The sequence below is a fragment of the Lissotriton vulgaris genome, chromosome 9 (genome assembly GCF_964263255.1).
Source record: "Lissotriton vulgaris chromosome 9, aLisVul1.2, whole genome shotgun sequence".
Classification (NCBI taxonomy): Eukaryota; Metazoa; Chordata; class Amphibia; order Caudata; family Salamandridae; genus Lissotriton; species Lissotriton vulgaris.
The window spans coordinates 1,019,916,272-1,019,938,938 of NC_141697.1; positions in this window are offsets into that span (position 1 = coordinate 1,019,916,272).

Genomic DNA, 22,667 nt, shown 5'->3' on the forward strand with positions numbered 1-22,667 from the left:
ATTATATCTAATCATCTTGCTACCAATCTGGTTGACCCTATGCAACCTAGTTTTATCCATGTGATTGATACAACAACTCCTAATAATCTGCTAATATCTGCTTTTGATGTTGCATGGACACTTACCCAACAAGCTGAGAGGATCCTGCTCGATACCGAAAAGGCATTTGACAAGGTCTCCTGACAAGTTTTATGGGCAGATATGTCCACTATTGGTTTTGGATCTAACTTTCTCTCCAAGATTCAAACTCTATATTGTAATCTTGCAGCCCACGTGGCATGTATGGGAGATTATCAGAGACATTATCTATTAAACGAGGGGCAAGGCAAGGATGTCCCAAATCACCTCAGCTTTTTTGCTTTTGAGCCTTATATTCAGGCTTACAAATCATTATCCACTATCCCATCTTTAAATATATGAAGAATAGTAGTTAAAATACTAGCACATGCCTCTTACATAGCCGTTTTATCTTCATATCCCATCAAAGATCTAGAAGCTATTATACGAAGCAGCTATGCAATTCAGCTAGATATAAGGATATAAGTTAAATACAAAGAAAACTGAGATAGACACTTTATCTGTGCTTTTTGGCTGATGCAATCTCATGAGAATGATCATCCTTCTTTGTTATTTATATATTTTTAGAACTACATCACTCTTTCTCCCTAAGATATATTTCAAAATGGTTGAGGCTAGCTGGCTACACTTCATCTGACAGTATAAAAAATGTGAACAAACTATTCCTACAGGGATTTTGTAAGTATTGCCTATCCAAAGACTACTTCCTTTCACCTTTATTCTGATGATTTCAGTTTGGCATGTAATGTGTTTACATTATCGTTATCTATATCTTTTTAAGGCTACACCACACTTTCTCCCTAAGATATATTTCAAAAGCGTTAACACTAGCTGGCAACACTTCATCTGACAGTTTGAAAAATCTTGGCGGCCCATTTGTTATCCGTAGATCACTCTTAAGAAGCGTGGAATGGTGCTTCTGTCTTTAAGGTTGTATTTTATCACTTCTTTTACATCTAGGATATCCCTGGTTATAAGTGTCAACAAATACATATTTCAAACTGACAAGATTTAAGAATTTGGCAGTGTATTACCAGACATGGCAGGTGATTAAAACTTGGTTTGACGTTCCACAGGTTAACAGACACACAATGCTATAGCTCAACCCTAATTTACCAATATTTTTCACCTGACCTACATTACACAGCTGATGTAATTCATCATTGAAGATGATAGGGCAGCTATTGGAGGTACTGTCCTTTTAAAGCTGTACGAATACTGAAGAAATAGAATATTGCTACACAGGGGTTTTTGTAGTATCACCTGCTGAGAGACTACTTATTTTCCCTTATCTACTAATAATTTCCTTTTGACAAGTAATGCATACACAGAACTTTAAATTAATATTCATAGCTGACAGTTTATAAGAACAACATATCAGTTCTTTTTAGATAGTTTGGACCATAAATGTGACTGCCTAGCTAGCAGATGGACATGAAGTCCAGGCCATAATATCTTGGTTAATTATATTTTCTTAAGGAATCAAATGGTAACACAATTTTGAATATCTTTCACCTAAGAGTCCAACACTGTAAGGTATTACAGGACCTGTACTATACCTCATATTTATTACAGAATGGGGCCTTAGAGTGACATCAAGGTGTTTTCAATGAACTAGCATAGAAGCAGACACAACTCATATTTATATCATGCTCAATATGAATGAGTACTGGAACCCAATTTAAATAACCTAATGAGTACCAATATCAAATGGGAGCCAAAGTTAATATCGCTGGGCCATCCCTCAAGCCTTCCTGTTTTTCTTCGCAATAACTGTCGCTAAACTTGAGATAGCTTGTTCATGGAGACAAGCTGAGCCACCCACTATTAGAGCTTGATAGAAGGAATTTTTATTTCTGTGTGGTTTAGAATGATTTTTTTCTTCAAAGAGATCAGAGCAGGCAGAAATTAAGGAAGAGATTGGGCCCTCATAAGGACTGGTTATGCATTTTAATTCATGGATAAGAATTGTAATGAATTTGCTATATGGCTAATTCATTTTCATAGTACCTTGATAACTGAAGTTTAATATTGTGCAGTTATGTTCTATATGTCTTTTTATTTCTTTAATGACTTTTACAAATATCAAAAACTATAAATTTGTGCTTTATATATTTTCCAATGAAAAACAAAAAAAACACTTTACCCATCAACAGGATGAGAGCAGTTTCAGCTCAAAGAAACAGAGCTGTTGGGGCATGGCTAAGATGGCGACGAGACAGAGCCATGGTAGATCAGCTCTGCCTGCCTTGTCCGCATACAAGTATCCGGCCACATTGGGAATCCTCCCTGGACCTGTCATTCACAGGGGTCTTACATTGCCTTACTGCCCTTGCACTCACACTCGAGTGCAGAGCATGGGGCAGCATTGGCCACAGGGGAAAGAGCGGCCGCCTCAGGATTCGAGGCTGGGGCCTGCCTTCTTATGCTAGCCTGTGCCATCACTGCGCAGGCCCACCCAGGCCCTCTCACTCACAGATAATCACCCCTGCTGGGGGTTCGCAAGGTAGATGATGGCTCCCTGCAAGCCCAGAGTCTGAGGAGCAGGCGATGCGAGAAGGCCGATGTTGAGCGGTCCAACAGTACCTCATTCGCCCACGACTGATCAGTGCTACCAGAGGCCGCACAAGGGGTGCTGGCCTCCTAGAGACTCTGAGCCTGAGAAATGAACGAGACTTTAAATGCATGCATGATCTGTCAAGACCGATCCACACCTCCACTACATGGTGTACAAGCCCAAAGAGATGCCATTTGTTAACAGACTGGCTGACCTACAGTAGCCTAGAGGATATTTGGCTCTCCTTACACCCCCTTGAGCGTGAATATTGTCATTTCCCGTTGATTCATCAGCTGGGTAATCCTGGCTAATTTCCTGTATTCGGACTACTGGATCGTTGCCCCCTTAAGGTCACCTTGAGTTGCAGTAGACATCAGACTCCTATCCCCACGTGGCGGTTGACTGACAATGCGATACAGGACACAGTGTTTGGGGAGATGATCAGTGCAGGAGTAATAGAATACTTTGATCTGAACAAAAGTTTAGCATTGATTGAGGGGGTAGAGTGGGACGCCTTTAAGGTGGTCATGAGAGGCCTTTGTATAAAAACTGACTATGGCATCAAATTGCTTATTGCATGCTTCACCAACATTTTTATTTTGGTCCACCAGGACCAAAATGGTTTTATACTGGGGAGAAACACATTCCTCAATCTTTGCTGATCATTGCGCATTTGTAAGAGCAGGGTCTTGCACCCACACCCGGGGTGACGCTCTCTCTTGACATTGAGGGGCCTTCGGCTCATTGAGCAGATTCTATATCCGGGGTGTCTTGAGTTCAAGAGATTGCGGCCAGAGCTACTGCATTGGATAGACTGGTTGTATAAAACCCAATTGCTAGAGTACAAACAGGTAGAGACATCTCACCACCTTTCGGTGTACACAGAGGCACCGGATAGGACTGTCCACTTTCCCCTTTCATTTTTACCCTGGCCCTCAAGCCATTGGCTGGCCAATTTTTGGGACAAGGCCAGCAGTGGGGAATACACAGTGGCCTTACATGGGAAATTATCTTGCTTTACATGGATGATGCATTTATATTCCTTAGTGACCTTAGACAGGACTTGCTGGGAGTGGTGGAGACTCTGAATGACTTTGGGGCTACCTTGGGCCTGTACCTGAATTGAAGTAAGTCCTGCTTATTTCCCCTACAGGGTATTCCCTAAGGCAGATGTGGGGACCTCAACCACTCTGGACCTTATGGCAGTTTGATACCTTCTGTTTTCTTGAAGTAAACATCTATTACACAGAATGGGAGCTGGGAGACGGTAATCTTGGTTGGGCATTAGCTGGAGCATGTCGCCCGCTGATGTTTTGAATCTTTCTGCCCATCTCCCCAAAGGGCAGGGTGTCTGTAGCAAAGATGTTGATACTACCCCAGCAACTATTTAATTTGTCTGCTCTACCGGTCTCCCTACCTTAATGCTTTTTTAGGGACTTAAACTCATTCCTTACTGCCCTAATCTGGGGTGCTGGAAGGAAACTGGTTGCGTTGCGGAAACGGTTTATCCCCATGGAGAGGGGGCTTTAGTGAAACCAATTATGAATTATAGTATGCTGCTGCCCAGTTGCAATGGCCCATGGGATGGTCTGGGGAGGCCCCAGTCCTGAATGAATGTGCATATGATGTGAGGTGGGTGACCAAGAGATATTGAGCTGCATGATTACTCCTGGAGGCGGCGTCAGAGAGCTGGGCTGCAAGCACTGTTGAGATAACTACATGGCCCTGTGTCGTAGCTCATTCCTATATTTTCCTGCCATGATTTTATGGCTGCTCCTGCTATTCTGCACCATAGCCGATAATCATAACTCAAGGTTAGGGACTGAGGCAAGTGTCACCACACTAGGAGATCTTTATGACTATTAGCTACAGAGGTCCTTCCCTGACTTGCAGAACCACTTCAAAATTCCTGAAGGCTAATAAATGACTTGAAATGCTCGGGTTTCGAAAATTTGGGTGACCTGGTGGGGCGGACCGCATTGAACTGTCTACGTCCCTAGTACAGCAGATGCTGCTGGATCGTGGCTTCGGGAGCCGTGCAATTACAATGTTTTACAATGGTTTGCTTGCTTCACCAGTGCCCGAACTTCTGGGGCTGCGAGACAAATGGATGCTGTCAATTGGGCATGAGCTAAAGGATAAACAATGGGACGAGGTAGCGACACAGGTGGAAGTGTGTCCAGGAACACATGCCTGAAATACAAACAATGTAATTATGTCACCAGACGTACCTGACCCTGCTTCGCTTACATCGCATTTTCCTGGGAGTCCCTTTTAAACGTCCATGCTGTTAGTGTGATGCGGCAGATTTTGGGATTGGCCAGAAGTTGCATGGCTATTGGGGAGGCCATTCAGGAACTGGCACAGGTTATGGACCTCGCTATGCAGTGTGATCCATTGCTTTGCCTGTTGGGCCTCTTCCTGCAAACACGTTAGAATAAGTAAGTTGAATCGTTCAGCTATGACGTTCAAGTTGACTACTGTGCTGTCATTGTCCCTTTGATTGAACGATCTCCCCAAATGTGCCACAGCTTTGGTAGCGATATTAAGGACTTTCCCATAACACAGCCAAGATGGTTGAAAGCATCCCACTCCACCCATGAGGAACCACTGCTGCTCCTATACCAGTTGCTGCGAGAGAGAGGGTGATGATGATGCATCTCTCTGGGGGAAAGGGATGCCCCAAGGATCGATATGTGTGGCTGAAGATCTCCACGCCCGCCTTCCCTCTGAGATAGTCACTGAGGATTATATGTTTCACCCCTCCATCTTCCCACCCCAATGCCATTGTTTGCTCCCCCCATGGGTTTTTAATATCGAACTGATCAAGAGACAGGGTTCCTGGATGTGTTTTTTCTCTGAGGCCAGGCACCTCTGAAGGACTGGGTTCTTTGGACCCAGCGGTGCCAGGGCACAACACCTGAAACCTTCGTGGGTAACCTGCTCCGGCGTACAAGTCACAGAGACACGGGACACTTCCTTCGGCGTCAAAGAGTCAAGGTTTATTTACTGCAGGGAACACAGAAGTCACAGGAAGTACATCGAGTGTAGTTCGGGGAGACTGCTTCAAATTGTATTTGTGGATCGCTCCTTTTATACAGTTTTTACCCATAGGATAACATGATACACAATAGTTTACAACCTGGTTCCCACAAGTCGCTCTCAGAGGGGTCGCTTAGATCACTTTGAAACACACAAGATCCGGAACATAAGTGCGGAAACATTTGGCGGTTCCCAACTGTAAAAACCCATCTTCCCACCATTTAGCAAATTCCAATCAGCAGTAAAGTAGATCGAAATAGGAACGAAGACAGGTGCAGAGGAAGACGGAGACAGTAGGGAGATCGGAAAGGGTGTAAAAGGGGAGTGTCGAGAAGCACGAGATACAGGCATCAAAGGGACGTGCCTAATGAGATGCACGACTGAGACAATAAGCCCGTGCGGCAAGATGAGCCTCGAGCGGCGCCATCTGCCTTACAGTAGCATCCCCCTCGTCATAAAGACACTTACAAAGAACATGCGTCTTCCGCCATATCTTGGGAGTCCCAGGGTCGCGAAGCGGACAGCGTCCGTTCGCTGGCTACTTGAGGGCAAGAGACAAAATGGATGCCGTATCTAAGATGGAACCCGTGGGTACAGATGACAAACCCACATAACAAACGAACGGTTTAAGTTAGCACAGCGAAACTGCGCACACTTACAAAACTCGTCATTTGCGGTTCATAGATACTAGACTCGACCATATTCGTGCGAGTTAAAAACACCACTTACAATTGTCACGGAACCTCAGACGCTCCTTTTGCCCTCATGTAGGCAAGCACTAGTCGGAATCATACTCGATATTCATCAGACCATCAAGATGTCGTTGTAGCATAGCTCTGTCCAACCGAGTCCCCTTGGTAACAGATGGTTGTCTCATACACGTTGTAGCACAGAGGCCACATAAGGCAGGACCACACTGCACACAAAGGCAACACGTGAACAGGAACACTACCACAACCCCGATGATCGTCAGAATCTTCCAACCCCAAGTCGACACCAGGCCCCAAAACCAACCAAGTAGCGTCCAATCCCCTACATCCACGTGTATGGATTCGGAGATCTTGTGCAACTTCGAGATGGCTTGATAGACAGTAGGAGCATTATCTGGAATGAAAATGCAACAGCTCGAATGGATCACTTTACATACCCCACCGCGATCTGCTAAGACAACATCTAAAACCATACGGTTTTGTAATGTCATAAGTCTCTCCGCCTGAAGTTCTGTGGTGATATTACCAAGGGCACTGGCAGTAATGTTAGCTGTCGATTCTACCACTCGAGTCAAATGTCTCAGGTTCCTACTATTAACCATAGGTCCCCAAAACGGGAGGAAACCCTTGAAAAAGTCTCCTGCCTCTTGACCGGCAGTATCCTCTTCGCTAATTACGCCTCGTACAACTCTAGTCTTATGATAATCGGCATCTACAGTAAACGTCGGAGGCAACAGATTTGCAACAAAACATGAGCCCATGAAGTCTGCGGGCAACCATGTGTATGCACGATCATGACAGATAAAGTATGTACCCTTGGCAGCCAGAAACACAGGGGACGGGGACATTGGCAAAACGTAACTTTCAGTGCAAGCACTTACTCCAAGTGAGGCTTGCGAGCCACGACCCACAAGACAAAGATTACCAGTGTGGGGTACGACCCATATTGGAGACGAGCTTTTAAGCTGCTTTTCATTAATGAACATACTATATTCCCCTCTACTTAGGACCCTATAGGCTTGTACCTCTTCTTTAGGGATAAGAAAAGGATCATGGATCTCATCTTCCATCTCCTCTATTGCCATCGATAGCACCCACTGATACGAGGTAGGACCAGCGTTGGGGGAACGTTGTTCTGGAGTGGGGTGGAAACCCAGTGCGCTTCGAAGCATTGTTTGGAATGCTCGAGCTGACCCTTGGGAACTATACGGTAACACCAGATATGGAATTCCCTTACCCGTAGTATGTGGCATCAACCCACACACCCAACAATTAGTAGTGTTAACCACTAACTGATGCTGATGGAGGAGCTGGATAAAGGAATTGTTGCGGAATTCTACACGTCTAGCCTGTTCGTGTTCTGGTAACATATGAAAGGAATGAGGAGAAGCAGTAGAAGTAATGTTAGGGTAAGGAGTAGGAGTAGGGGTAGGAAGTAAGAAGTAAGACATAGTGTAATACACCCCACCCGCCAAAAATGCAGAAGCAGTTAAAAACAAAACAAACAACTGGGATACAAAACATTTCGTACGACTAAGTTTCTGCAGCTTGACTCTATATGCCTGAGCTCCTTCCAAATCATTCAGCTTCGAAAATGCCATTTCCCTACGACCGTCCGCAACGTTTCTTGACGCACTTCGTTCTGTGCAGCAATAGTCAATCCCCAGGAGTTCCTAGGAACCGACGGTCTTTAACCTAGTGTCAAGACCTACTGTCCAGAAGGAAGTACGCGCGCGGCCCTACGGCCCTCAATACACAATATGTATATATTAGCACAATATTTCTCAGCTGTGGAAGAAAAAGATACAAGGAAGAAGCTTGATATATATATATATACAAAACAATTTTCAATGATACGAATGTTCAAAGTTGATCATGGGAAACGAAGATATTGCAGTTATCAATTTCAGCAAAGCAAGCAAATTTTTATTTGTCCTTAGTGTGAGATCGCAAAGAATATCGATGTTTCCCGGGACGTGTCTGCACGTCGAACAAAGGATCTGTCGAAGAGACAGCGTCCTGCTGATCAGTTCGTTGGTCTGGTCTTGAGTCTCTTGCTGACAAATGTTCAACAGTGGCTTTCTGCTGCGCTGAGGGTTCTCCAACAAGCTGTGCGTCGCTAAAAGGTACAAACGCCGGCAATGTTTCTGTTTCTGTTGACGCAATGCCTTTCCTTACCCACGGGTCTGCCGACAAAGGAATAGGGACTCGCTTACAATGGGTAGCATGTACCCAATTTTTCCGCCCCTCAAGACGAACGGCAGTCCTCGTGGCCAGGAGCACCTGGTAAGGTCCGGTGAAGCGAGGGTCCAGATTGTTTTTTCGTGAAAAATTTCGGGTAACCACCCAATCTCCGGGCTGGAGCTGGTGGCCTGGACCCTCCGTCTGCGTCGGCAAGGCGTCGTAAACCTGTTGATGAATTAACCTCAGTTTAGCAGTCAAGTCATGTAAGTAATCAATCAACATCGGAAACTCAAGATCAGAGAATATTCCTGGCCTAGGAACCCCCCACACATTCGCAGGACGGCCGAACACTATTTCATAGGGACTGAGCCCTATTCGGGAGTGTACAGTCGCCCTAGTTGACAGTAATGCTAGAGGCAAAGCATCAGGCCACGAAAGTCCAGTCGTAGCTTGAATCTTCGCTAATTTTAGTTTAAGGGTGCCATTGTACCCTTCAACCAATCCAGCTGACTGGGGATGATTGGCGCTATGGAATTTCTGATTTATTCCAAGGCCCTTACACACACTCTTCATCACACTTCCAACAAACTCACTTCCGTTATCTGACCACACGACTCTAGGCATTCCATACCGAGGAAAGTATTCCTTCAGTAGGATTTTCGCAGTAGACAAAGCAGTATTGTCTTTGAGGGGATAGGCCTCGATCCATCGGGAGAATGCGCAAACCACAACCAAAACGTATTTCAGGTTATTGCATCGCTCCATATGGATGAAGTCCAATTGGATCACCTCAAAGGGATACAAAGGAGGAGCAAAACTGCCAGGGGGAGTTGGGGTTCCTTTGCCAGGATTGTACATTATACACACCATACAATTCTTCACCAAACGTTCAGCACACTTAGTAATTCCATCATTCTTCCACACATCAGCCAACAACTTGCAAATACCTTTCGCGCTAATATGTGCTAACCCATGTGCCATTTGCACAACGGCCAGTACATACGCATCAGGCAACATCCATCTTTTCTGATCTGACAAATCAATCCAGCAACCATTCACATCCAACCTTCCCGTACTTTCTTTCCACTTCATCTTTTCAGTGTCGGTGGCCTCATTCTGAATTGCTTTCACACTCTCTATAGTATTCTCACACATACTTGATTCTGTAGGCCACCTAACCGAATTCGTCACATACATTCGAGTGCTAAGGTTCCGGGCAGTCTCCTTAGCAATCTCATCTGCAAACGCATTACCACGACCAACATCATCCGTCACTTTACGATGCGCACTACATTTAACAATTGCAACTTGAGCAGGCAAAGTCAATGCATCCAAAAGATCGTTCACAAGCTGGCCATGCTGTATTTTCGTGCCATGTGACGTCAAGAAACCACGTTCTCGCCACAATCGTCCGAAACTATGCGCTACACCGAAAGCATACTGACTATCGGTGTACACATTCACACGTTTACCTTTTGCTAATACACATGCTCTAGTAAGAGCGATCAGCTCTGCAGCTTGGGCAGAATTCTGATTCAATCTCGCAGTCTCAACAACAGTATTCAATGTCACCACAGCATAAGCAGTAGTCACATCACCATTCGGCAATTTAAAACATGACCCATCCACATACAGGATGCCATCCGGGTCTTCCAATGGGGTGTTTTTAAGGTCCACACGACCTTTTGTTTCCTCCTCTGTCCGCAAGTAACAGTCATGTTCTGTTACTGCATCTGACTCTGCACTAATTGGTAACAAAGTTGCCGGATTTAGGACATTACAACGTTTTATCTGAATGTGGCTTGCCAAGAGCGTCAATTCGTACCCAGATAACCTCGCACTCGTCAAGTGCTGAGTTTTCGTACGGTTCAAAAGAGTATCGACTGCATGCGGAACCATCACCGTAAGCATATTATCCATGACCAATCCTGCTGATTGTCGGATGGAGACCGCAGCTGCCGCAGTTGCTCTCAAACAACTCGGCAATGCTCTAGCTACTGGGTCTAAGGTCGAGGAAAAATATGCACATGGACGTTGCTTACCACCAAAAGGTTGCGTTAAGACGCTTAAAGCACAACCTTCCCTCTCGTGAACATATAACGTGAACGGTTTACTGTAATCAGGGGTACCTAACACAGGAGCCGAACACAATGAATCACGTAATTCAGAAAAACTTTTCTGACATTCTTCCGTCCATGGTAAAGGAGTCGAAACATCCTTGCACGTAAGAGCCACCAATGGTTTCGCTAGCAATGAAAAATTAGGAATCCACTGCCTGCAGTACGATGTGATACCTAGAAAGGCACGCACATCTCTTTGGGTTTGTGGCACAGCCATGCGCGCAATCGCTGCAATTCTCTCTGGGGTCAATCTCCTTCCCTCCTTTGACAATAAGTGACCTAGGTAGGTTACTTCTTGACAACAATATTGGAGTTTAGAAGGTGACACCTTGTGATTTAACTCACAGAGATGTTGCAGCAACGACACTGTAGCAATTTTGCAAATGTCCTGAGTATCAGCAGCCACCAATAAGTCGTCGACGTATTGGATTAAAGCCGCACCAACCGGCAACCTAAACGCATCTAGTTGACCCTTCAAAGCTTGACTGTAAATCGATGGACTTTCACAGTAGCCCTGCGGAGCGCGTTTGAACCGGAAGCTACGTACACCAAGAGAGAAACCGAAAAGGTCCCTGCTCTCTTCGGCAATCGGGATGCTGAAAAACGCATTTTTCAAATCAATCACCGAAAACCATGAAGCTGTAGCTGGAATCAGAGTCAGTAGCGCCGTAATGTCAGGCACAACAGGGAATTGAGGAACCACAATTTTATTCACCTCCCGTAAATCGATAACAAAACGATAAACAGGCGGTTTGGTAGGATCAGTACGTTTAAGAATGGGCAGTACAGGACTATTGCACACGTTTCCCCGAGTTTCTTCAATGACATCTTTCTCGATCAAATCATAGATGATCGCTAACAAAGCTCGTTCACCATCAAGGGAGATACGATATTGGGGAATACGTGGCAATCGCACATTCGATTTCAACTGAACAACATAAGGGGAGATATCAAGTAGGCCCACGTCATTTGGACCCGTCGCCCACAAAGATGCAGGAAGAGAACTCAATTCCGGTGGAAGCTTATCGAGGGACAAGTACATGGGAGAGACTACCCTCTCTCCGAACGTAAGCTTTACACCCGCAGGAGAACAATACAAAGTCGCATACAAGCGTTTAAGCAAATCCAGACCCAAAAGATTTTCGCCACAACCAGTAGACAAAATCAATGGAGCTTCGAGCTCACGTGGCCCAATTTTAAGGGGCAAAGGGCGCGAAACTGGATTGCTAACGGGGGCGCCAGAGAATTCAACGGAAACATTTGTTAAGCCAGACAAAGGTGCGCCAGGGAGTTTCGAATGCATGATAGAACTTTTCGCTGCACCAGTGTCCAACAGAAAAGGCTCAACGACGCCCGATGTAGCAACTGCGACGTAAGGCCCTCTCTGATCAACCGGAACTGATACCACTCCCTCTCCTTGTCTTTGGCTGTCCTAGTAATTACTATCGTCAGGTCCCTGATCGACGTAATAATCGTCTACATTGTACTGCGCAGATCGTCCTTGCGATGATCCACGTTGATCGAAACAGTTATTAGAATTTGATGAATGGTCAGAGCGATCATTCTGAGCACCACGACCTCTACCACGTGATGCGTGCTGTGCACCACCACGACCTCCTCTAGACGAATTACCACCACTACGGTCATTTAAAGCAGGACAATTGAATTTAATGTGTCCCTCCTGTCTACAATAAGCACATTGATTGTACCCTAATGAAGATCTCTGAAAAGATGAATCATTACGCGGCTGCGATCGATTCGATTGCGACTGCGATCTATTCTGCTGAGGCGCATTCTGATTAGAACGCGGCGGATATGCTTGTTGTAACAACACTTTAGTTTTCAGCTCTTTCGTCTTTTTATCGGCACGGTCATTTTCCTCTTTTTCTCTATTTTCGTAATATTGTGCCGTAGCCAATATCTGAGCTGAGGTAGAAACGGCCCATGAACTTTCTGAATTTTTCAATTTATGGCTCAAGTCGGGCAATAAGTTCGATACGAATTTATCCACAAACAACCTCTGTCCACCCTCAGTACCCATATCCTGCCCACTATGATCGACGAATGTTTCCTCGAACCTCGTAAAGAAGTCTGAAACACTCTCATCTTTCTTCTGCTTACAGGCTGACAACTTGTCCCAATTTACCCTCATAGCTGGCATAAGCGTTTTCATTAATGTAATGATTCGCTGGGGAAGAAGTTCAATCAACTGATCGGGTTTAGTAGCAGCCACTTGTCCAGCGTCTGCCGCTGTAATGGCAGCCCAATCACCACCTAATTCATTCGCGTGATCTTGGTGACGAATCTTGGCCCATACCGGTTGCGGTACGACATTGCCAAACAACATGTCGATATCGGCCAGATTCATTATCGTAGCGTCTACGAGCTGCGATAATTCTTTGTAATACCCCGCAGGATTTTTGCGAGGATCAGGCAAAGTTTGTTTCACCTGAAGCACTTCCGATCGTTTCCAAGGGAGGTGTATCCACACTCTCTGGAAATGTGCTGGTATTGGAGCATTAGCATTAGTATTATCAGCGGGTACCCAAACTGGCGGAACTTCACGCATAGGATATTGGCCAGACCCATCTCGTTGTTCAATGTCCTCAACGAACAATGCATGAGGAATAGGAGCGGGACGAAGAGATAGCAACCGCTCAATAGCACGTCGGACATTAGTGTCGACTATCAGTCCAGTTGCGAACTGAAGCCGGAGTTCAGACAGGGCGGTCAGCACCTCGTCAGGCGCATTGGCCGCTATCTGATCATGTAAGAACTTGCACATTTCATCAAACACATATCTCTGAGTAGGTATGTTGAATTGATCAAACGTTTCGAGGACAACACGAGGTGGATTTCTAACAGGGTTTATCATCCAACCCATCGCCATATTGTATAGCGCAACACGTTCTCTATTACCAGGAAGCTGGCTACGTCTCTGTGGACCATCAGAACCTGCAGACCCAAAAACAGGTCCGAGCGACTGAAAGAAGTTTGTCGCAAGGGGAGAATCACGATTACGAGTAGAGGGAGAAGAGTAAGACACAGGACTAACAAGAGAAGGAGTAGAGACGTTAGCAGCAACAGGGGTTAACAACACAGGAGCAGTAGCGTGAGCAGTAGCGGGAACAGGAGTATGTGGAAGCGGAGGAGCAGTAGGAATAGAAATAGGCAAAGGAGCAGGAACAGTCGGAAGAGCAGGTGCAGGTTGAGGAACTGGTGGAGGAATAACAGGTGGAAGAACAGGTACGGCAGGGACCACAGGAGCTGCGGTACCCTGTACGTACGGAGGTGGCGACTTCATAAGATAGGACATTAAAGAATCCTCAACTGCCTCTTCCTTCTTATCCGACTCCGTAGGCAAAACAGGATAGCATTTGTCTATGGACATACGCTGTAATCTCTCAAACACTTCCTTATCCTTATCCTCCTTATCACGCTGAAACTGCTCAGCTTTCTTCACTATAGTAGCAACAGTATCTCGCTGACTACGTTTATTTTGTCTGATCTCTTTCTGTCGGGCTTCTTTGCGCCAGAACCGAAAGGCATCAAACATGGCCGGCCTTGATTTACGTTCGAACAACTTTATTTCCAAATTATCTAAGATCGACGCTTCGAAGCTACCGTGAGGTGGCCAACGAAGATCGCCGTCTTTCTTTGTATATTTGATCCAATAATCGTTAAAAGCAATCGGGCCTAGCCCATGTTTGCTATATAAGTCATATGTAGGAGTTCCAACCGGAGGTATCGGACACGAGTCCTCCAGCAGGGAATCCGCACCACAAGGTCTAAAGCAACTGAACAAAGTACTGCGACCAGGCATCTTGCACACTAGCCGAGTTTCACAAACTTCAAGGGTTACGGGATTTCGGGATTTACCAAGTCCCAGCAAAGAACTAAACCCTCGGTCTTTGGCGGCTGCAGTCGTCAAACAAATACAACAACAACAAAGTACGCTAGCAAAGTGTCACCGACAAAAACACTCACACAGCGTGTACAACAAAGACACCCGCTAAAGTGTCTACAACAAAAACACTCGCTAAAGTGTTTACAACAAAGACACTCGCTAAAGTGTCTACAACCAAGAACTCTGGGAGCGACCCACAAATACTTAACTCAAAGATCAATGGCGTCCTCAGGAAGGCCCGTCAATCGTCTCGCTATACCAAGGTCTACGCCAGGCGCCAAAACAGGTCTACAGTCAGGGCAGCAGTCCGTCGCAGCCGTTAGGAGGCGGGAATCTTCGCGGGAAAAGTCTTCGGGCCACTTATTTCGACAACAGGATCGATGAAGCGGGGTGCACCTTCCCTCGGAGATTTCACACGAAGTTCCTCACGATCGTCGGGCTTGGACCGGTACCACTGATGCAGCCCCACGTTGGGCGCCAACTGAAGGACTGGGTTCTTTGGACCCAGCGGTGCCAGGGCACAACACCTGAAACCTTCGTGGGTAACCTGCTCCGGCGTACAAGTCACAGAGACACGGGACACTTCCTTCGGCGTCAAAGAGTCAAGGTTTATTTACTGCAGGGAACACAGAAGTCACAGGAAGTACATCGAGTGTAGTTCGGGGAGACTGCTTCAAATTGTATTTGTGGATCGCTCCTTTTATACAGTTTTTACCCATAGGATAACATGATACACAATAGTTTACAACCTGGTTCCCACAAGTCGCTCTCAGAGGGGTCGCTTAGATCACTTTGAAACACACAAGATCCGGAACATAAGTGCGGAAACATTTGGCGGTTCCCAACTGTAAAAACCCATCTTCCCACCATTTAGCAAATTCCAATCAGCAGTAAAGTAGATCGAAATAGGAACGAAGACAGGTGCAGAGGAAGACGGAGACAGTAGGGAGATCGGAAAGGGTGTAAAAGGGGAGTGTCGAGAAGCACGAGATACAGGCATCAAAGGGACGTGCCTAATGAGATGCACGACTGAGACAATAAGCCCGTGCGGCAAGATGAGCCTCGAGCGGCGCCATCTGCCTTACAGTAGCATCCCCCTCGTCATAAAGACACTTACAAAGAACATGCGTCTTCCGCCATATCTTGGGAGTCCCAGGGTCGCGAAGCGGACAGCGTCCGTTCGCTGGCTACTTGAGGGCAAGAGACAAAATGGATGCCGTATCTAAGATGGAACCCGTGGGTACAGATGACAAACCCACATAACAAACGAACGGTTTAAGTTAGCACAGCGAAACTGCGCACACTTACAAAACTCGTCATTTGCGGTTCATAGATACTAGACTCTAGACTCGACCATATTCGTGCGAGTTAAAAACACCACTTACAATTGTCACGGAACCTCACCTCGGTGCCTTCACAACTGCCGCCCAAAGGGCTACCCCTACCCACCACAAATATACCTCCATTTCTTTTTTTTCTCTTTCCTCGTTGCATGATGCCACTCTGTTTGGCGCACTGCAGGTGCCATTGCTCTTGCTTTATGGAACACGTGCAATCCTTTTCTCTCTCTCTAATATGGCTGTTGGGAGTGGGTTCCATGGTTTATGGGGTGCACAATACTTTGACAGGACCTCTGCCAACTGTTTTGCTTTGTGTGGTGTTTATGAGTGGGCTATCACTGGCCTAATAATGAACACTTCTTGTATCCTTACCATTAATGTTGTCTCGCTTATGTGATTACTTTGCTTTGTAATGCCCTAGGCATGGGCATGTTGTCTGTGTTTGATCCTCAGTTTTTTATCTCATGTGAAAAACGAATAAAAAGTTACTTGGAGAAAAAGAAAGAAACAGAGCTCTATGGTCCAGCATGGTTACTGTAGAATGGACCAGTAGATCCGGTCTAGGGAAGACATGGCTTGGCAGTTCGGGCTGGACTGTTCCCATGTGGCACAGGCTCAGACTGATTTGTATATGGCCATGTCTTAACTGCTCAAACGCTCTGTCCATCATCCCCTTTGGTATCGCTTTGTTCGCCCTAAGTTGGCAGGGTATGCCCAGACGCGGGTCCCTTGCTCACTCTACCACTGGATTCTAAATTGCCTGGCTAATGAGGATTATGAATCCGAAACTGGTCCCAGGATGCTTGTTTCCGGTCTAGGGAAGACATGGCTTGGCAGTTCGGGCTGGACTGTTCCCATGAGGTACAGGGTCAGACTGATTTGCATATGGCCATGTCAGAACTGGGGTGGTGGAGTGAGCTAAAGAATGGTGATGGATTAAACCCAGATCAGTTGACTGGGGGTGAGTGTTTGATTTGCTCAAACGCTCCGTCCATCATCCCCTTTGGTATCACTCTGATATTTTTAAACAACTAGAGAAAGTGTATTGATGGGCATTTGTATTTGTATTTGTATTTGTATCTGGGTTTTATATCGTGCCAAATCACCGACAGGTCTCAAGGCGCTTCTGACCGAGTACAGCAACAAGGAGAAGGGTGAGTAAAAGTACAGATTGCCGGCCTATCTTACAGGGATATAAAAGCGTCCCTGAAAAGCAGTGTCTTCAAAGATTTCCTAAAACGGAGAAGATTAGATTCTCTACGAAGAATCTCCGGTAGCTTATTCCAAATGGTGGGGGCTTGGACTGAAAAGGATCTTCCACCTTTAGTCGCCATTTTAAAGCGCGGGCATGATAGCAGTAGGGAATTGGAGGATCGTAGAGCTCGCTTGGGATTGTACACTTCAAGCCTCTCTTTTATATAGGCAGGCGCTTGCCCATAAATTGCCTTATGGGCGATGCACAGGCTTTTAAATTCAACCCTTTGCTTTATAGGGAGCCAGTGTAACCTATAAAGTAGAGGGGAAGCATGGGTCCGTCTAGGTGATCCAAAGATTAACCGCGCTGCGTCATTCAGGATGACTTGTAGACGATTGATTACATTTTTTGGCAGACCTAGATATAGTGCGTTCCCATAGTCGATTCTGGAGACTATTGTAGCTGAAACAATGGCTCGAAGCATGTTCGTAGAAAGCAAAGGGGCTAGCTTTCGCAACTGCCTAATCAGGTTGGTGCATGATCCAACCACAGCGGATACTTGGCTGGTCATCGAGAGCTCCTGGTCGATTTTAATACCAAGGCTCTTTACGCAGGGACATGGCTTTGGGGTAGGTCCGAGTTCTTGGGGCCAGAACAGATCATTCCAGGGAGAGGCGATAGTTGAGACTACTAGGACCTCTGTTTTATCTGGATTGATTTTTAATAAGTTAGACGTCATCCAGCTTAGTAAGCTTTCATGTGGTAGACAAATTGGGATTTGGGGCTCGCAAAATATATATGAAACTGAAGTCTTGCAGTTAGCCTAGCAAATGCCCTCCCTGTGCAACCTTCGTGAAACAGCCTACTTTATTTGTGTACCTTGATTAGGTGAACAAAAAAGCAATTTCTACCAGGTGAGTCACAGAACCGAGACTGGTAGAATTTAACTTAGTAAAGTGCACCTCAGAATACAAAATCTCCCAGGGGTGGTGCATTTTACGCATTCCTAAATGCAGCCCTAGGAGCAGAAATGAAGACGGTCGTTGGAGAGGGGAAGACATACACATGTGGGTAGGAGGGGGATCTGGAGAACCCTGCCTCACATTCCAGCACAGTTTGCCCCTTTGCATTATGGTAAATGCAGTACCAATATTAACTGTTGTTTTTCACCAGAGTTGGTGCAGATAGCATGGACGCCAATTCACCACAATGCCTGGGGAAGCGAAAGTGACTTCGGATTCCCTTTGACCTTCACTTTTACTCACACATACACATGCTTACTTATACACATGCTTATACATACACATGTATTCACAAATACACACAATCTGCCAACACATATACACACATTGACACAAATACACACTCTCTCTTACATAAGCACACAAGACTGCAAGCACGCACACAACATACATACATTTAAAAGCATTTTTTTTACTCACATAAGCTGCCAGGAAAAGTCATATTCCATCTATGTGTACTCCATTTTTTATTAAACTAATAGCAAATAATGTAATATTATTCACTGTTAGTATAATAAAAAATTGACAAAAAATAATGAGAGTGAAGCCCCCACCAACATCCATAAGGACGAGCTGCTTCTGTTCCTAGCACTGCTTTTGCTACTGCTGTCGCTAGGGGTCCCAAAGACAGTGCCAGGGATCACAAGGGGCATACCAGTGGTCACAGCAGCGATCCCTGCTGACCCCTAAATGACGTCCATGGCAGATAGTGTCATACATCTCTAGATACATGTGTTTCTGGATTTCATCCTTCATCAGTAGAGAACAAAAATCTATTTTATCTGGGGTTGCTGGAAATGCTGCCAAAAACTTCACACGCCTCACTACGACTCACAGGCACACAGGTGCATCTCCAAAGCTCGTCAGCTTGCTGGCTCAAGGGAGTCTTTTAAACAGAAGGTGGGTTAGGAGAACACTGCCTAACATCCCAGCACTGTTCACCACTTTGCATTATGGTAAATGCAGTACTCAGTTAGGGCATCCTGTAAAAATACGAATATGTACATTGTTAAACTGAAATGAAAATAATTCATCTAAAATGTAACAGTATTCTTCACACACTCAGACACGCTGACAAACACGTGTATACACGCACAAAGACACACAACAGAAATGAAGGAGGTACCTGGCCCTTTGGAGTCTTACAGCACAAGAGAAAGAGGTCACAACACGGCTGGGGGCTTTTGTAACTGCTTTCAGTAATAATGTGTGCGTTTTAGTTTCTTCAGGCGTCACTTCTTTTTCCATATTATTTTCAACTCACCGTTCTACGTAGGGCCTCTGCCTACTTGTAGATTTAGGTGATGTGTAACTAAAATATGCCTTGAATGTTAGTAGTAATACCTTTACTCGTGAGTGCTTCCCCTTTGTGAGATACTTCTTCTTAGCAATAACCTTACTGTTATATTTTCTGTTATATATGTTCCTACCCATTCAAGCAAGTATGCGGGCTAATGAGTTGATACTACAAGATGTAAATCTTCATTCAGAATTAGTAAACTACACTCGGGTTGGGATTTATGCTTAGACATAAATCCACAGGGCCAGAGATCTCCACTTGTAGATTTACCTTTGTGAATTGGGCCTACAAGGAAGCTATGAGTAGGTGAAGAGTACTCCTTCAAAATTCAGGAGTAAGTCAGGTTACTACTAAAATAAGTCACACATACTCTTAGCAAAATCTCTGTGTATCAGTCCAAAACATTTTCACAAACAAGAATGAGCGGTACTGATATGTTTGAATTCTTGATCTTTTTAGGGATGTGATGGACAGGCAGTGCACAATCTGTGCTGAATGAGGAGGAAACCTCATTGTAGTAGCAACAGTTGCCCGATACAGCCCTATTAGCGGTAGTCCGGCTTAGCATGAGTTACCCCAGGCTTGTTGTTTGGTCTCCAATGTTCTGCCCTCGCTTCCCCTGATTTTAGGATGATCTCCTGCTGCAGGAAGGCAGAGTCCTAGAGGCGCGGATGAGCAGAGTTTACTTTGCGTAGTTTCCTTGTCTTTGCTGTTGTTCCTTATCAGTACATAGGAAGCTATTGGGTGGCTCAGTGTGGCACAAGGGGATCAATCATGTGATGTCATTAGGCATCAAAAGATAAATGAGTGTCCTCTGCTACACCAAGGTGGCTCCCTCACGCCATGCTATCACAGACATAATTTCCATTTGTGGACTATCCACACAGATCTTTGTTATTAGGTGTGTAATCTAATTTGTTCTATGAAAGCAAAATAGGACTGCAACGCCCAGAATGCTTTAGTTTGTCGCACAAAGGCCCAGGGCTAAAAACAGTGTCTGTGATCTCATGGATTAAGGGTGCCATGTTCATGTTGAACCTATATCCTAATAAACACTACTTCTAAGCCCACTCAGAGCCAGGTTTCCCAAGGGACTACATCGATTAAATGAATACAAATGTTGCCATTCTAGCCCTGTATAAATGATCTACCTCATAAAAAAATAAAAATAAATGTTTAATGGGGTTCAGCTATTGAACACAACAGATCCATATCCTATGATCTAGTGCGCGTGGAATAAATACCAGTGGAAGGAAAACACAGAAAGGCATTCAATTAAATGAGGGATTTCTGATGCAATCCGGGATAGTCACGCTCGCAGAGAAAATACAGTCATTTACTCGCCTAAGCACACAAAAAAAATCTGTCGGTGAGAGGGGGCCATTGAGTGACACATGCTGATGCAAGGAGCCGCGCATGTCATCGTCTTCTGGGCCCCCAGAGCTATAAACCAGAGGGAAAGAGGCGAAAGGAGGAGAGGAATGAGCTCTCCAGAAAAAATAAACAGGGTGTTCAGTTTCAAAAGGCTACAGACACAGACATTTCATTGTTCAAGCCAATTATCAGCGGAAAATAATAACAACAGATGGATTCGGAGTCACTGACTTCTCAGAGGCACTTCATCGCTGAACAACAGATGATGAAATGCGAGAGCTATCTGAAAAAGGCAAAACATGTCTCTGTGAAAAGAACTCTATACTCCAGATGGGGACCTTCCAAGTCAGCCGATTATCTTTGTAGAATGTTGCTAGATGGCCTCACTAAGCATTAATAACAAAAAAAATCGAACAGGCGATCATTGAGAGAAGTCTCCTTCGATTTAAAAAAAAGTGCAGTGCCAGGCTGCACACAGGCTAGAAACTAAACGTGTAAGTACTTCGTTTAAGGAGCCACACACTTCATGGCAAACATCACTCACCATTTGCTCACACCTCCTGTGCAAAAAGTCTGCAAAAGAAACTTTTTTTTTCTATAGTTGTGTGAACCTGAGAAAAACAATATTTTCCAGTACTCGTTTGAGCTATGCTGTGAAATATGTTTAGAAGTGTGCTTTGCACCTCGGAAGAGAAAGCACAAAAGACTTAGAAAAAAAGTGGGCTTCGAAAGAAATACAACAGTTCTCTTGCAGCGAGAAATAACAAATAAATGCAAATTTTTGTGGTGCTGATGAGAAGCAGCTAAACCAAATGTCACACTTATATCCACTCACGAATCACCTCCCTCGCAGGCAGCCTCCACCCACACAATCTAAATACTTCAAAGTGTGTGCTTTCTTCTGAAGGGAAACAGGTAATTTCAAAACTAAAAGAAGTCATGGAAAACATGAACGCGTTTAGTTGATAAACGGTTGAGGGATTGCATAATATTTTAAAAAGTTTTATTTTTATTTTATATGGCTCTTGAGTTTAGCTTATAAACAAGGACATTTGAAAATGAGCTAACTATACTTAGAACCTCGGTTAGCATATTCTAGCACCTTAGGGTGATAACATGATTGCAGTAATTGTATCAATGTAGTGATACTCAAAGTACGGCCCGTGGGCCGCTTGCGGCCCTCCTTACCTTCACATGTGCCCCCTGCTAAACCAGAGCACTAGGCTGCTGTTTACTTGACAGAGCACTAACATGCAGAAAGTTGTTAAATGAACGCACAACCGTTTATTTACATGATAACTGAAGTAAATGAAAAGAAGCACCACTTAACTTTAGGAACACATTCATTTTTAACTGGTTGCGTGTTCGTGCCGGCCGTTGGCCAACGCGAGCACTACCTCTGGGGTGCTGCGCACAATCAATGGCCGATGCAGCCCCGCCCACTGCGTGGAACGCCTGCACTGTGGCAGAATGTCCGCCGCGGTAAACGGGTTAAGACCGCTTGCAACAAATTTGTAAACATTTGATAAAGTCCACTCAAAATTTAGAAAAGTGCATTTTATTTAAATGCCGAAGCATTTCACCTTAGTACATCAGATGATATCAATATATTGAGAAATATTTTCTTAAAGTGATAGTTTTCACAAATGAATGTAGAAGCATTCATGCCTTCTCCCACCCTGACAGCAATGCCAATAGCGAACTAAGAGGTAAGTGAGTCATCACATAGAGCCCTATAGGTGGCCTGGGTTGGTATACTTGGACATCGTTATAGTTTATCAAATCAAACTCAATGGTCGTTTTTGACAGCGCATATCCTGAATTCATGTAATTCAAGG